Below are 16,868 nucleotides of genomic sequence, written 5' to 3'. Positions count from 1 at the left end.
CTGACACAGACCTTGCTAACCTCAATCTCTCTATCGCTAACACCCTTGACACTCTTGCGCCTGTCATGAGGGTCCGACTGAAGCCTTTCAAAAAGTGCAACTCTTGGTACAACTCCGACCTGGCTGCCATTAAACACAAGTGTTGGGCAGCTGAGCGAAAATGGAATGCGTTGGGCAAACCATCAGACAAACGGGCCTGCCACCTCCCTCAAAGGCATTATTGACTCTGCATTTGCACCAAGAAAAGAGCCTTTACTCAAGCCTCCCTCTCCGTGGAATCAAACAACATGGCCAAACTCTTAAAAGTCTGTAAGGAGCAGGCCAATCCTGCAGCTACATCTTCTTCTATCACACCCACCCAAGACCTTTGTTCGGCCCTGGCTGCACACTTCACCACAAAAACCCAAGACATCCTTTCCACCATCTTCTCCACACCACAGCATACACCAACAATGCCCCCCTTCACTTACCCTGTCTTCTCCCTCACCTGTCACACCAGATGAGGTTATCATACTGGTCTTATCAATAAAGGCTACATATAAAAAGGTGAACCCCTGTCCCTCAAAAACCATTAAAGATAATATAGACTCCCTCACCCCAGCCTTGGCTGATCTATGCAATGTCCCCTTCTTCAATGGAGATTTCCCAACTGAACTGAAACACTCCCTTCCTACCTAAATACTGTCCCTCAAGAGCCCTCTGCTCACCTAGCTCCAACCTTCTGCGGTTGAGCCAGTTCTCCAAGCAGAGATTTGGTGGGAGATCCTTATCCTCAGCAGGAGCCTCCCTCTGGAATAGCCTCCCTGAAACCGTATGACTGGAGCCGGATCTCCTGAAATTCTGGAAACCTTCCTCTGTTCCTCTTCCTTCTCTTTCCCTCTACCCTGCTAACCTAGTTCTCTGTCATTTCCCTCTCTCCCTCCTATTCCTTACAGCATGTGTCAGTCCAGAAAAAGTAGACACCCCTCGATCGTGAGGCAATGTACTTTGTTGACCGAAGACCAACCGCTTCATGTGTTTAGTATTAGAAATATGTAGCCATAAACTAGACTGAAGCGCAGCCATTTTGGTGACTGAAATGACCATTTTGTTTTCTCTAACGTTTGCTTTTTGCTTTCTGTTAAAACTGTTTTGCTGAAATATTATTCTGCTCCACTAGAGCATAACACAAGGCCGCGATAGACATGTTGAAGCATAACGCAGCAACCCAGACAGAAATGCCCGGTCTCCTCCCTCACATATCCTTGGAAGTAAGCAGCAAGGCATTCTAATCAGTACACAGGTGCCAGCTAGTCTCAAAAACACAGTAGAAATGTTAGAAGCGAACATTAAATGACTTGAATTATGCTCTTCTTTGCGGCCCCCCCTTTCCTGAGCCCTGTAGAGCCCTGGAGAGCAAGTTGACCCCACGTACACAAATAGAAACTAGGAGATAGCAAGGCCTGGAATGTGTCTCTCCCCTGCATGCAGCTTGCTTGCAAGAACAGAAGCATTGTGTTCTTTTAAACAAAGACTTGTGTCTGTAGGCTCGCGAAAATTGTGAACTGTTGTTAAATAAATGTCTGAAGGTGTCATACTCGTCACCATTGTCAATCATTGTGCCCAATTCAAAGGAAATGTATTAAGGGGCGGTATTGGATGTGTCACTACTGATTGTAAGATGCTTGCTTTGTATATATGTAACTGTTGTACGATTCTCTCTCTTGCTTGCATCCCCCAGGGTCTGGAAACACGCGTCGCAGTGCGTGGAACCCAGTTGGCCAACTGAGACTATTTGCTTTGCAATAAACCCTAGATTTTGGCAATACAACCTTGTGTCTGGCGTATCAGTTTGTGTGTGGTGATTGTGCCTTGTTTCCATATGCGAGGGTCCCTCAGGGGCCCCTTCGTATGCTGACTGGCCTTCTGGTGTGCCTCTGAGTCTCACTGGTCCCCAGGACCCCCGCCAGTCCTCTCTCGCACTTGCCTCAGGGCCCTACACCCCACTGACACTCAATGCACTGAGTAATTAACTCAAGAGAATGGCTCTCTCTGCACTTACCCCAGTCACAACCTGTGACCCTCTGTGCACTTGCTTGATACATACGCACCACGCCTGAAGATCGTCTGTCTGTTTCTCCCCTGTCTTCACCCCTAATTGTACTGTTAAAATTGCAAAATCGCCGTCAGGCCTATTTGGTATATCTCATATTGTTAAAAGTATTTTATGCACTTACTCTGCCTGTGCAGGGTATTATCGTCTCAGATATTCAAGGGCTCTGAGTAACTGTTGTTTTTTCCCCATGTTCCCATCCTCCTTGAGTGCTTTGGAACACTTTCCTGTCTATGGGCACTAAATAAATAACAATAACATACCATGACATACCAAGAGATGGAAACAATAGACAAAAAATAACCCAACAGCCAAGAAAACAATGTAATTGACACATACTATCCAAACAGAAGTACTAAAGTACTAAAATCCAAAACTACTCCTACAAAAACAATGTTTTGCCAGATGAGACAACTGGCGCATATTCAGTCCCAACTTGTGAAGAAAGCCTGGTGAAACTTACCAAGCACAGACTAATTAATAATCAAGTTATTTTAAATCTCCACAACATAAGGAACATTATTACATGGCCCTACTGCAACTTTTCAAACTTTGGAGAAAAGAAGAATTATTAGGTGACCATGACACATTTCAAGCTGTATTCAGTGCAAATAAGGGCAGTATAACAAATGTCAATTCACACCAATACAAACAAATGTTGGAAAATGAACACCAACAAGAGAAATACATTTCAAACTCTACTAGACAAAGACACCCCTGAAGGCAGTCATCCTTCTCTTACAGGAAAACAAGCACTTATAGAACCACTCATTCAAACTTTAACAGAAATAGCCATGACTGAGGTAGAAAACACCATGTATCAATCTAAACATTCTGAAGAAGTCTTGTCAGTGCTCAAATCACAGCTAAATGATAAACTCTTCATTTACCTAGAAGTTGAACATGGACTTAAAAATTAAACTAACATTTTTGTAACAATTATATACCTCAGTTCTTGTATGTAATCTACGGCACCCTTTTTGCTACAGAGAACTAACTCAAAACATGTGTCAATCTGCAAATCTGACCTATGCTAACATTTTAAAAAGCATTAGAACTGATCTGCTTACTGAACATGCAAAATCCATCTTAAAAACTAGAGTAATCCATGCACTGCATTGGCAAAAGACATCTGCCCCTGACGTCATGGAACAATTAACTCAGCAAAATCTAACATGCATCTGCTTAAGGTCAACGCTTCAAGCTGTGCCCAATTCAATGATACAAAGTTGAAAAGAATACAAAATACAAACCACAGTGCATATCAGCACCACAGACAAACTAGAATTGCATGGCATGATACTCACTATGTGTCACAAAGTAACAACACAACTAACTAGCTTAGAAAAATGTATCCCTACAACAGCTGGATTACAAAAACTATTAACTCTGTATGTTGAGAAAAACCAGAGGGTGCTTCACTGCCCAGACCCCAGAGGTCCCTTAATCAGGTGGACAGGGCATGGCCAGCACCTTTGGATACAAACCCTGGGGTGGACAAGTACGGGAGGATCACCGGGGGTAGCGGCCCCTTGGGGATTGGAGGAGAGACACCCGATGGTGAGACGCGGTATCCCCCGTTTCCCAATAACCCTATCCAATCTTATTTTATAGGGTTTTCCAACTTCCCATGTCCCCCTCTTTTCTACACAAACACTGAGCTGAGGAAGAGGAGGTGTAAGGCTGAAAGGATTACCATGCATGCAATATGCTAGACATGTACCTCTAACTAGATCAAGCAGGGTCTTGCACTTGACTTTACTCACACACACACATAATACCTATTAATTCTCCCGACATGGTTCAAAGGTGGTACACTGAGACACACTTTAAGCAAGACGGTGCACGAGAAGGAGCAGTTCCTCAAGGGCTATGCAGAATCAGGCAAAGGAGAGCAACAAACCAAGGGGTTGAAATGAAGGTGCAGGAAGCCCGAGACTCCCCGGCGAGAGATTGTTATTTCCGAAAGGCCGTGAGGATTGCGAACGACAGTCTAGCTGGAAGGGAGAAAGAGTCTTTCGAGTGCTACAAGTTTACCAGCCACCCTCCCAGGTGAATGGTAGAGTTGGGGAGGTGCAGAAGCAGCAGTGGTAACAAACATGACTCCTAATTCAAAGGCACGAAACACAGAAAGCATCTTAACACTACCTGTGAGTTGAAGGAAGCATAGAAAGTCTGGTCTGTGTTTAATTGAAATGTTTGCAACAGTACCTAAGGGATGACAGTTATGCAAATGGCAATAAGCGGCAAGAGAAAGTGAAGCCATTGTTAAGAACTGTGAATATGAAATACAATGTAGTAGAGTAGTCTGGCAAAGTGGGATTGCCCAATCAAAAGTCACTATAAAATGTTGTAAAGCTGCCAAGGCAGCAGGAAGCGAGAGAAAGAAAGTAACAACAAAATCACATGAAATAAAAGTTTGAAAGACTTGATCAAAGAGCAATTGATATGAAAGCAAGTCATACATAGCAAGTACATTTTCAAAGAGCTAATAGAAGTGAAGAAAAATATGTAAGGTGGAAGTAAAGAAAGAAAGAATGGTCTAAGTGGTCATGTGGAGGTGAGAGCAACAATCCTCCCAGTTTTGAAAATCTTTGACTTTGAAATCAAAACACAAAAGATGTTTGAGCCCAATTGAGTAGAACCTATAGTGTGGTATGTGAAGAAGGCTTGGGGAAGGGAACCCCACCATGGAGAAAAGTGTTGAAAGTGATTGAGGGGAACCTATAGTGTGGAATATGAAGAAGGCTTGGAGAAGAGAAACCCACCAAGGGGAAAAGGATTGAGACCGATTGAGGGGAACCAATAGTGTGGAATGTGAAGAAACCCACCAAGAAGAATAGGTTTGACCCCGATTGAGGGGAACCTAAGGTGAACTGCAACCAAATACTACACTTAGAAACTTTTTGTTGAAACTGTGTAGAAGCTTGAAGGGGGACCTGGACTTGGGTGATTGTAACCCGAGAAGTTAAACATGTGAACTTGTGACTCAGACTTGAACGGCTAAGAATGTCCTACATTGCAGAGCAAGCCACCTAACAGTGTTTGCAGGCTGAAATGTGTTTATTCATCAAGTGTCCCATCTAACCATGTGCCATACAATGTCGGGACTAGAATGAATACTGATATATATTGCCATTGTGACATATTGTTACACTACTGATTTGTCCTTGTTTAGATACATATCCCAATGTCACATGAGTTTGAATTAGAGTGAGGGCAGGCTTTAGGTATTTGTTAATATAGGCCTTTATTGTTTGACTAAGACTGACTAGAACTTTCTTTATTATTGTATGGTTGAGATTACACCCATTTTAGTTATAGGGCCAGATAGGAGATTTTCCAACACCCCTTGAATCTAACACTAAAGCTTTTGACAACATACAACTCTTGCATTAGTGTCTACTTGTGATACCATGCCTCCCTTACATATGGTGTCAGTTGTGGGATATAACATGATTGAAACAAGTTAGAAAACCATACAATTTCAGAAACTCAGTATCCGAATCTCAGACCCCACTACCGCCACAAAATAATCTATTGGCTTTGATATAAGCAGCAGTAGAGAGGCTACCATCCCTCCAGGAAAAAGGGCAATGATTCCCACTGACTTGGTGAACTAGGTGAAGGAGAGCAACAAACCGAGGGGTTGAATTGAAGGGACAGGACGCCAGAGACCACCCTGGCGAGAGATTGTTATTTCTGAAAGGCTGTGAGGATTGCACACGACAGCCCAGCTGGTAGGGAGAAAGAGTCTTCCGAGTGCTACAAGGTTAGCAGCCACCTTCCCAGGCGAACGGGAGAGTTGGGGAGGCACAGAAGCACCAGGGGCAACAACCTTGATTCCTACATAAAAGGCACAAAAGACGGAAAGCATCGTAACATGACCTGTGAGTTGAAGGAAGAAAAGAAAATCTGGTCTGTGTTTAATTGAAATGCTTGCAACAGTATCCAAGGGATGAAGGTTATGTGAGCGCCAATAAGCTGCAAGAGAAAGTGAATCCATCGTTAAGAACTGTGAATACGAAATACAAAGTAGCAGAGTGGTCCGGCGAAGTGAGATAGCCCAATCAAAAGTCTCTGTAAAATGTTTTAAAGCTGCAGAGGCATCATGAAGCGGGAGAAAGAAAGTAACAACAAAACCGCATTAAATAAAAGTTTGAAAGACTTGATCAAGGAGCAATTGATATGAAAGCAAGTCAAACATAGCAAGCACATTTTCCAAGAGATATTGGAAGTGAAGGAAAATATGGAAAGTGGAAGCAAAGAAAGAAAGAAGGGTCGAAGAGGTCATGTGGAGGTGAGAGCAACAATCCTCCCAGTTTACAATCTTCAACTTCGAAATCAAAACACAAAAGGAGGTTTGATCCCGATTGAGGGGAACCTATAGTGCAGAATGTGAAGGAAGCTTGGGTATGGAAACCCAACCAAGGAGAAAAGGTTTGAGCCCAATTGAGAGAACCTATAGTGTGGAATGTGAAGAAGGCTTGCGGAAGGGAACCCCACCAATGAGAAAAGGTTTGACACCAATTGAGGGGAAGATAAGTGAACCTCAACCAAATACTATACTTAGAAACCTTTTGATGAAACTGTGTAGAAGCTTGAAGGGTGACCTGGGCTTGGGTGATGGGAACCCGAGAGGTTAAACCTGTAAACTTGTGACTCAGACTTGAATGGCCAAGAAGGCCCTAGATAGCAGCGCAAGCCACCTAATCGTGTTTGCAGGCGGAAGTGTGTTTATACATCAAGTGTTCCATCTAACTCCGTGCTATGCAATGTCAGGAGGAGTATTAATACTGATTTATATTGCCATTGTGACATTTTGTTACACCACTGATTTTTCCTTGTTTAGATACGTATCCCTATGTCACATTAGTTTGTATTAGAGGGCAGGCATTAGGTTTTTGTTAGTATAGGCCTTTATTGCTTAACTATGACTGACTAGGACTGTTTCTTTATTATTCGATGGTCGAGATTACTCCCATTTTAGTTATATGGCCAGATATGAGTTTTTCCAACCCCCTTGAATCTAACAATAAAGGCTTTGAAACTTGCAATTCATGTGTCATTGTTTACTTGTGATACCAAGCCTCCCTTACGGTGGAAACTGCAGAGTAATTCTAAAACGTGACCTTGACATAGAGCAAGGTTTAGTCAGTGGAGCAATTGGTGCAGTTAAAATATTAGGCCACACAATAGCATGTTTCCTCCTTTACAAAGTCATGTATGTACGCAGAGAACAATTCTCTCTATCTCTTGCATATGCTGTCAATGGTGTGCAGTCATAATGTCGACATCAATAATGTCGACAGTCAAAATGTCGACAAATTAATGTCGAAAAACAATAATGTCGACAAACAAAAATGTCGACATTATTCGATATTTTTTCGACATTAATTTAGTGTATGCATAATTAAATAAATAAATATATATATGATGTGTTGAGTATGAGGGGTGGTTGGGGGGGTGTGGGGGGGTGGCAGGGGGGTGTTGGGTGAGGGGGGGTTGGGGGGGGACCCCCCCGGGGGGACCCCCCCATAGTAAATACAATTTTTATTTATTTAATTATTGAATAAATAAATAAATAAATAATTGCTATGTGTTGAGTATGAGGGGTGAAAGGGTGGTTGGGGGGGTGTGGGGGGGCGGCAGGGGGGTGTTGGGTGAGGGGGGGTTGGGGGGGACCCCCCCATAGTAAATACAATTTTTATTTATTTAATTATTGAATAAATAAATAAATAAATAAATAAATAATTGGTATGTGTTGAGTATGAGGGGTGAAAGGGTGGTTGGGGGGGTGTGGGGGGGCGGCAGGGGGGTGTTGGGTGAGGGGGGGTTGGGGGGGACCCCCCCATAGTAAATACAATTTTTATTTATTTAATTATTGAATAAATAAATAAATAAATAAATAATTGGTATGTGTTGAGTATGAGGGGTGAAAGGGTGGTTGGGGGGTGTGGGGGGGGGTGGCAGGGGGGTGTTGGGTGAGGTGTTGATAGTTTTAAGGGTTTATAGTCATAATGTCAAAAAAAAAAATGTCGACATTTTTTTTTCGAAAAAATGACTTTTTACATTATAAGTATAGGATGTCGACATTATTATTTTCGACATTTTTTTTCGACATTTTTGTCTGTCGACATTTTTTTTTCGACATTATGACTATAAACCGCTGTCAATATTCACAAGTCACAAGGTCTGACTCTGGACCACACACCGATTGACATTCGCAGCACAGTCTTCAAAGAAGGCATGAGTTACGTGCCACTTTCACATCTCTGTACACTCAATTGTCTATTCCTAGTTAACTTTGATGCAAGCAAAGTCAATGCTGACATTCCTAGCATCCTAGATTACAACAGTCTACATGTACAAAACAAAATCATTAAAAAGAAAACTAATATAAACAGAAGCTATACTAGATCTCCTAGCAATACCACTGAAATAACAAAGAACAAGTTCAGGTCCATCACATTATACAACCACAAAACTCTCCAGTCCAAAAACAACTGCATGTCCATCAAAAGACACAAAGACACATGTCTCTTATTGAAAAAAAACAAAAAAAAGCAGGCCAATCAAAAGATACTTAGGCACAATTCCCTGGTCCATTTAAATTCAGCAACACAACTTGAGTAAATTGTTATGTAAATGTAGCAATCAATCTTCTCGTCCAATGGCCACCAATTGTTTCACAATATTTACTTAAACGGTTCAGACCAGATGTGTTTGCAAATGCCCATCCTTCATACAAATGCCACAAATAATCATGACAGCGCCTACAGTGTCTCAAGTATAAGGCAAGAATTGGTCTTCTGTGCAGGAATGGTCAAATTCACCATAAACACACAGGAAGATCCACAGGAACCCCTAATGTACTTACGACCAAAAACATCCCTATGAATTAAATGTTCCAGATTTCATGAATGTCTAAACATACATGCACACTTTGCAACCATGTTCCACAAGAGTACATTCCTAATGAACTATTTGTGTATGTATCCATACCAAATTCTGAATGCATTTTATTTCACCATTTTCTGCAGGATGCAAATCATGGCATATTACACTCTTTTGTTTCAATTCAGACAATCGCTGCAGCATACAGATACATTCACATGGCCAATATCTGATACTAATGCTTCTAAGGTACAATGCAGATGGTACCAAAAATAACAATAAACTCACTATCTTTACACAAAGCCAAGTATCGCTTGGTAGGAAAACCTTCACAACAGTCAGCTTAATCTGCCACACTGGTGCCTAGTTCCCGGGATCTCTCTCTCAAGTTGCCAGGGCATTGCCATTGCCTTTGGATCCAGACCCTGGTGGTGGACGAGTGCGGATGATCACCTAGTTGAGGATTGTTCAGGGAGTGGGGCTGAGGTGACCAATGGTGAGATGTGGTATTCCCCCCTTTCCCATACCCATGACCCATCCTATTTGATAGGATCCTCCAAGGTCCCAACCCCCCCATTTTCAACACAAACACTGGGCCGAGGAAGAGGACAACTGAGACTAAAGAGGCTAACGCTTACATATCTCATTCAGCATGTCCCACTAATTGGTTCAGGCACTTGACTTTAATTGCATACATCTGATACCCATTAGCTCTCCACACACGGATAAAAGGCAGAACATAGAGACACACTCTGAGCAAGGTGGAACACGAGTAGAAGTAGAAAGTCCATGGTGGAGGCAAACCTACTGGAGCAAAGCAACCGACAGAGGGATGAGAGCAAAGAGTAGAGAAACCCAGGAGATCCCTGCAGGAGATCGTTGCCTCCGAAGAGCTGTGAAAGATATGTGGAGAAAGCCAATCCCAAACAAGAGGTGTGTCGAATTGCAAAATGATTCTTTAAACTTAGACTCTCCAAGGGAGTCTTTCTTGTGCTCTCTCTTATCATTTATAACCTGGTGATCTTGAATGTATGATACCTGCTTTTGGCAAGATTTGTTGTTACGATCTGCAGGTGATTGTTTGTTCAACCCATGCCAAATGTATTTTGTCAAATGCACCTGAATGTATTTATGTTGTTCGTTTTGTCTGTGCCCTCACGCCTTTGGGTTTTTAGGTGCGTAATATAAAGATAATAAAGTAAAGTAAAGAAGACTGCATTGTGTTTAAAGGGCCCCAGCAACTGTCCCAGCTGAATGACAGAGTTGGAGAGGCGAGGCCTACCGTGTGGTATTAACCTTGACTTGTGAATTAAAGCCGCAAAAGACAAGAAGGGAATGCACACAGCCGGTGAATTGGAGAGCAACATGAAAGGCTGGTGTGTTAACGAAAGATTGAAGTTGCAACAGTATATCTCACAATTGAAGGCTGCATGCATGCGGATGAGATGCCAAGGAAGGTGGACCTGTGGTAAACTTTAAATTACTGATAACTATGAAGCCATTGATGCAGAGTAGCAGAGTGGTCTGTCGAAAGGAAGTAGCCCACTCAAAAGTCTCCACAAAAAGGTGAAATGTTTTCTTATAAAGCAACAAAATGAATGAACTCTAAAATGCATAAGGTTCAAGATTAACCCTGGCAAAAGAGGAAGTGAAAAGGTGAATGTTGAACTTTTGTGCTTATGAAACTGAACTGCCCAGACCAAGAGACACTGTGCTGTGGCAAATAACACAAGAGTGTGAGCTGAAGAGAAAGTCGAAGTGGTCCTGCGAGGTCTATAGTAAAAGCCTTCACTTTCGAAAGTCTTTGACATCAGGAAAAGCTCTAAGCCCGACTGAGGAAGAGCAGAAGTGTGATAGGTTAGGGGAAGGGAACCCCTAAAGATTGTGAATTAAGCTTGGGGGAGGGAACTTCTGCAAGTGCTGTGGTTGAAAGGTCTGAGCCCCACTGAGGGGGACCTACATGATCTTTGCTTTGAGAAGTCCAAACCCATCCAAGGGAAACCTGTGTGAACTTCTGTTGAACTGTGAAAGAACTTTTGAGAGCTGGAATAAGTGACTATAATGTGGAAAGCCAAGCGGGCCTCAATTCATGTTTTGAACTGCCTTTGTTTTTTTAGAGAACCTGAACCAGAGTGTTCTCTTTCTTTGTGCGGTCCATTGTGGGGAGGAGAGCTGACTCAGGAACATTGATTCTTTGTATTGTAACACTGATTTTCCTTTGCATACATATTCCCCTTGACACACTTATTGTATAAGAGATATGGCAGGCATTAGGTTTTGTTAGTATAGGCCATCTTTGATTTGACAAAAACTCACTAAGACTGTGTTTTCTTTATTATTTGATGGTAGAGACTACTCCCATCACAGGTATAGGACAAAGCTGAATTCTTTCCTCTCCAATCGACCCTCCCAGGTCCAGCTTGGGTCCTTCCTCTCTGACATCTTTTTCTCAACCTGTGGTGTACCCCAGGGATCTAACCTCTCTCCCTGGCTGTTCAACCAATATCTGGCACTCCTTGTCCACCGCATCGCCGCTCTCAGCCCCAACTTTCAGTGCTATGTGGATGACACCGAGCTCATTTTCAGGCTACCCTTGGCCTCCTCCTCTCCCTCCCTCATCTCTTACTGTCTGTCTGCTATCCAGGAGTGGTGTGCCACCAATGACCTCTGCCTTAATGCCAGTAAGACTGAGATTCTACTCATCGGCACACCCACTCCCTCCTTCCCTGCAGCTCTCTGGCCGGCCTCTCTTGGCCCTCTTCCTACTCCTACCTGCAAGGCAACAAACCTTGGGGTCATCTTCGACTCCACACTCTCCTTCTCTCCTGACATTTCTGACATCTCAAAGAAGTCACACTACTAGCTGCACCTCCTCAGAGGTATTCTTCCTTTCCTCTCCTTCCCCCAGAAGCTCACTGTCTCCAGAGCCCTGGTTCTCTCTAAGCTGGACTACTGTAACAGCCTCTATCTAAATCTGCCTACCTCTACTCTCTGCCCTCTGCAACTCATCCAGAATAGGACTGCAAGACTTGTCCTTGGCCTCAAGCCCAGGGGCCATATCTCTCCAGGACTGAAATCTCTGCACTGGCTCCCAGTGGCTCCGAGGATTAAGTTCAAAACCCTCTGCATTGTCCACAAGGCCTTCTGGGGCCTGGGGCCGAAATACCTTCAACTCTCTCTTCCTAAAAATCGTCCTTCTTAAGCTCTTCGCTCATCCGCCTCCAACTCCCTCAGGGTCAGCCGCTTCTCCAAGCAACAAGTTGGGGGTAGATCTCTCTCCTTGGCTGGGGGCTCCCTCTGGAACAGCCTTCCTGCCTCCCTGAAACTTAAGGAGAACCATCTCTGGTTCGGGAAGCACCTCAAAACCTTCCTCTTTGCTTCTGCTTTCTCTCCCCTGCTGAATTCCTGATTGAAACTGTATTGAATCTGCACTGGGCCACTCTCACTGTTCTCGGTCCCTGGCCCAGCCACTTGCCCACTGCTCTGCCTCCTTGGCAACCCCTGCACTGCGGGAATGTCTCTGTATGCCCACAGCCCACCTCCCAGCACTTGTCTGCACTTACCTTGCACTTGCCACCAGCTGGCCCTTATTATTTATCTTGTTATGCTACTACCCCTGTACTGCACTTTCCCCTCACCCTTTCCCCTTGCACTTTCCCTTCCCCTCTTCCCATGAACTTGCGCGATCTGAATGACACCTGGCCTAGTAAGATTGTTGTCTGTCTTCCCTGTGTCCCCCCTCCCTGCCTTGTCACGCCTTGAAACACTTGTGTATAGGCGCGTTATAAATGCCATATCATATCATATCCATGATGATCATATTCACCATGTTCGAAGGCACTAAGTGATCATTGTTGAGACTCTCAGGCATACCTTCTACAAACCGAAGGTGCTTAAACTGTTTTTGCAAAGTGGAATAAAGAGGCTGCCATCAACTGTTCAACCAAACAGCATTATCGAGAATATGAGTCATTGCGATGTGGGATTTTTCTAGAGGTTTTCTGACAAAATAACTCTTGCCACAGATGGAAGGCCTTTCCAGCACATACAAGAATGGATGTTATAGACTGGTATCAATAGCGACAAAATCTAGAGGCTTATACAACCATGTACAGACATCTACAAATGAAATGCTTGCCCTTCTCTAGCTTCATGTGGAAGTTTTTATTCAACAATATGGCTTTAACGACTATATAGAACACACATACACTGTATATAATATACTACATATGTTTATATGCTGAAATCAATCAACCAAATATATGGCAACCCACTCCGAAACCCTCCAAACAATGCTTCACACTTAAAATCTGTCATTGAACTGCCCCATCCATTCACCCGTGTTGAAGTGCCACCATTGGTCGTTCTGATACTGCAGCTGATCCGTGCAAGCAAATGGGGTGTTTTCCATTAGACGAATCAATCGTCATAAATCCAATGGCTGTTGGTTGTTGGCTGATACATTCCACATCCAGAGAGTCTGCCCGAGGGCCCCTACACCTTGGTAGCCACAGCTCCTCTGCTGTATACCCCCTTAGGATGACAAAGCAAAGACCATTCCCACACCACCAGTTGCCAAGGCCCCCTGAAGCACCCCAAAAGCCATTCTTCATTGTCAGCTATCAATCCATTCTTTGTGGCTGGAAGTCCCTGAGAAAACAGCCCCCTTCAACAGCACACTCCACAAATCATCAGTATGCATATCAAATATTGATGTTTGTGAGGGCCCTGTAGCCATATCCACAGGCAATCTTAGATCCATCCCTCCACGGTCCAATGGCTGTGAGGTTGCACAATCCATGGACCACCCTAGATCCATGGCATCAGCGTTTGCCAGTTGCGAGGATCCACAGTCCACATCCATGGACAATCCTAGATTCATTCCTCCGCCGTCCGTTGCCCGCAAGGTTCTGCGCTCCAGGGCGACTCAAAATAAAAAAAGAATATATAATAAGAATGTATCATCTATTGCACAATGAAAATCAGTGCTTCGCAATATTCACCAACAATATAATGTCAGCGCCAACATATTAGATCCAATGTAACAACCAAGTACAAGTTTCAATCCCTTTATATAAATGAATCACGGCTAAAGCACTTCACCAAATGTGTGTTCTCTGACACATACTCAAAATCTTGTCAAGCCATGCCAGTCCAACTATAAATTCACACTGCCAACATTGCCAGTATTGTGTGAAACACTCTGAGTTTTCCTGCACACAGACAATAGGCACAGAATGTTTTTAGCGCTTTGCTTCCACAAAACAAAATAATGCCAATTGTACAGCTTTGACCAGACCCCGGGTCGAAATTATAAATATAGCATTTATATTTCTGTGCTGTTTAATACATCAAGACAGGCTGCAACTGCTCTCAACCTCTAAGCTATGAAACAACACTCCTCAGAACATGCAATCAATATTTTCTGCACATCGTATATTCAGCTCCACATAGCTAACATGTGCCAAAGTATGCCTGAGAAACACTAAATTATTGAAAATGCAACTCGCCAATGGCATTGCACCCCAAGTGAAAGCTGCCAGAGCTGCGGTAAAAACATATCTAGAATAAACAGTTGATAGGCCCTGCAGAATGTCCTTGTAGTGAATAAATATAAATTGAGATAAAAAGCATACCTTATCACGTCTAGGACCCACTTTGCAATCAGTCAAATACCCATCTGGCTTACAATGTTCTAATTGAAAGAGCACCAGTCTTGAAATAGCAACAAAGCACATACATAGTTTAAAAATGAAAACATTTCACCTTTTATTATCCTAAAGTTGCTATTTGATAATTGGGCTTGTCCTTCACACCTAAAACTCCTAGTTGGACTATTCTGTCATATGTTACTCCAAATACTGCATCCACACGAGTCACAGAGAGCTGTTTCTCCCCAGCCAAATGTCAGCCTTTTAAGGGATTGTGATAGACTCCCTCACTGCTCCCCTGCCACCTCCGGGTGACAGAAGCACATGGTGTGTACAAATACCAATATTCACCAGACATGACACAGCAAAAATGCACATTATATTGACAGTTCCTATATGCTACATCTGTATCTGTTTGCTTCACAGTATCCTCCATGCCTGTAGATAAGTCCATGCATACGTATCTTTCTATGTAGGCCAAGTACAAATACTGATTATCAATAACAACCCATGTCTTTTTTGCAGAGGTCTGCCAATGCTTACATAACGAAATACGAACATGTTTTATCCCTAACCAAACATATATGTTTTGCTGCGGTCTGCAAAATGCAGAAATTGCTATGTATGTTGCTGATGCTTACACAACGAAATACAAACATTTCTTATCCACACATCGAAATACAAACATGTATTTTAGTTGAGGTCTGCAAAATGAAAAATGATTGCGTGTTTAAAAAGAATTCACTTTTGCTGTCTAACAGTTCTGTCATTGATTTTTTTAGCTGACAGCGACCAGGCTGCATTGTCCAAGCCAAAGTTCTTTTAACTCTAGAGGGTTATTTTTGGACCACTGTCTATCGTCTGGAATGCCATAACCTCATCTACACTATAACTACACTTTATTTCCAGTTCATATAACATGAACAAACATTTTATATCCAAAAGATATCACTTTTTTTGGGGTGGGCAACTTTTATTACACCATATATTTATTCTAAATCAAAAAATATAAATGTGTATATTACTTTTATTTAAAAAATACTGTATAAAAACGTCATCAACATTTTATTTCATTTTTTATCTAGAATCTATATCAACTGCATATCAAATTGACATCCATCTATACTCACTAGGTCTCTAACCGTGTCCTTAAAACTATGACATCATCTACGCTCTCTAGTCTATTAAATATTTATCGGCTTCCTATCTCATTAAAGATCAAACCCACTCAGACCCCATCGCCACATCACGCTGCAAAACCCTAAGTTCACATACCATGTCTTTAGAGCTCATTCCGCCCCCATAGTTGACCAAGCAGCACTGCCGCAGACTGCTCCCATCTTTCTATACATTTAATATAAAAAAGATATCAAATATGTTTTGATACCCTTTTTATATAAAATTTATGTTTACGTTACATCTAATTGATATAACATCATACCCACTTTTTTCAAATATATACACCTGTTATATCAAATTGATGTGAACACATTTTGATATCCTTTTAATATAAGATGTATAGTAACTTTATGTCGAAACACTATCAAACGGGGACAGTGTTAAATACACAGAGGGGGCGTGGCCACCTGTCAAAATGAAGTTTATGTGAAACGGGACCCCATTAAGTAACATCCTCTGAATTTCAATGGTTTTGTTGCGTTAAATCTTCACAACTTAACTGCACCTTAACTAAGGTTGTGCTCAGTGAATATTTATCACATTAGTGACTTTTGCAATGCAGATGTAGTTTTCCTCATATGATATTAGTTAACAATACATGGAAGATTATTTTCGCGTGAAGGGCACTTTCTAGTCATTTACTTATTATATGTGTGCTTTGTTTTTTGAGCGAGGCGTCTGTATGGTATGCCCTGCAGACAGTACCGGCAACATGTTTTCAATTGACAAGTAAAGAACCGCGTTCACAACTCAACCTGTCAGTGCACATCATCCATTCATGTTTTTTTGTTGTTTGTTATTTTTTTGTGCACAATTCTAAATCGGAATAATCATGAAATGATTGCACAATAGTGAACATTTGAGGTAAACGAAAGGTATGGTCTGAGACCACAAGGTCGGTTCCCGTGTAGAGCTCTGAGGTCAATTAAATGGGAATCATCAAAATGGCTTTCGAGGGAACATCATCAGACGGAAATGGAAAATGCCTTAGACAAAATGCTCTTCCTGCATCTGAGAGTGTCGCTGTTGAAGAGCCCTGGGCTTTGGCT

Source organism: Ambystoma mexicanum, chromosome 5p (genome assembly GCF_040938575.1).
Source record: "Ambystoma mexicanum isolate Mex_15411 chromosome 5p, UKY_AmexF1_1, whole genome shotgun sequence".
Taxonomy (NCBI): domain Eukaryota; kingdom Metazoa; phylum Chordata; class Amphibia; order Caudata; family Ambystomatidae; genus Ambystoma; species Ambystoma mexicanum.
This window is presented reverse-complemented; position numbering follows the sequence as displayed.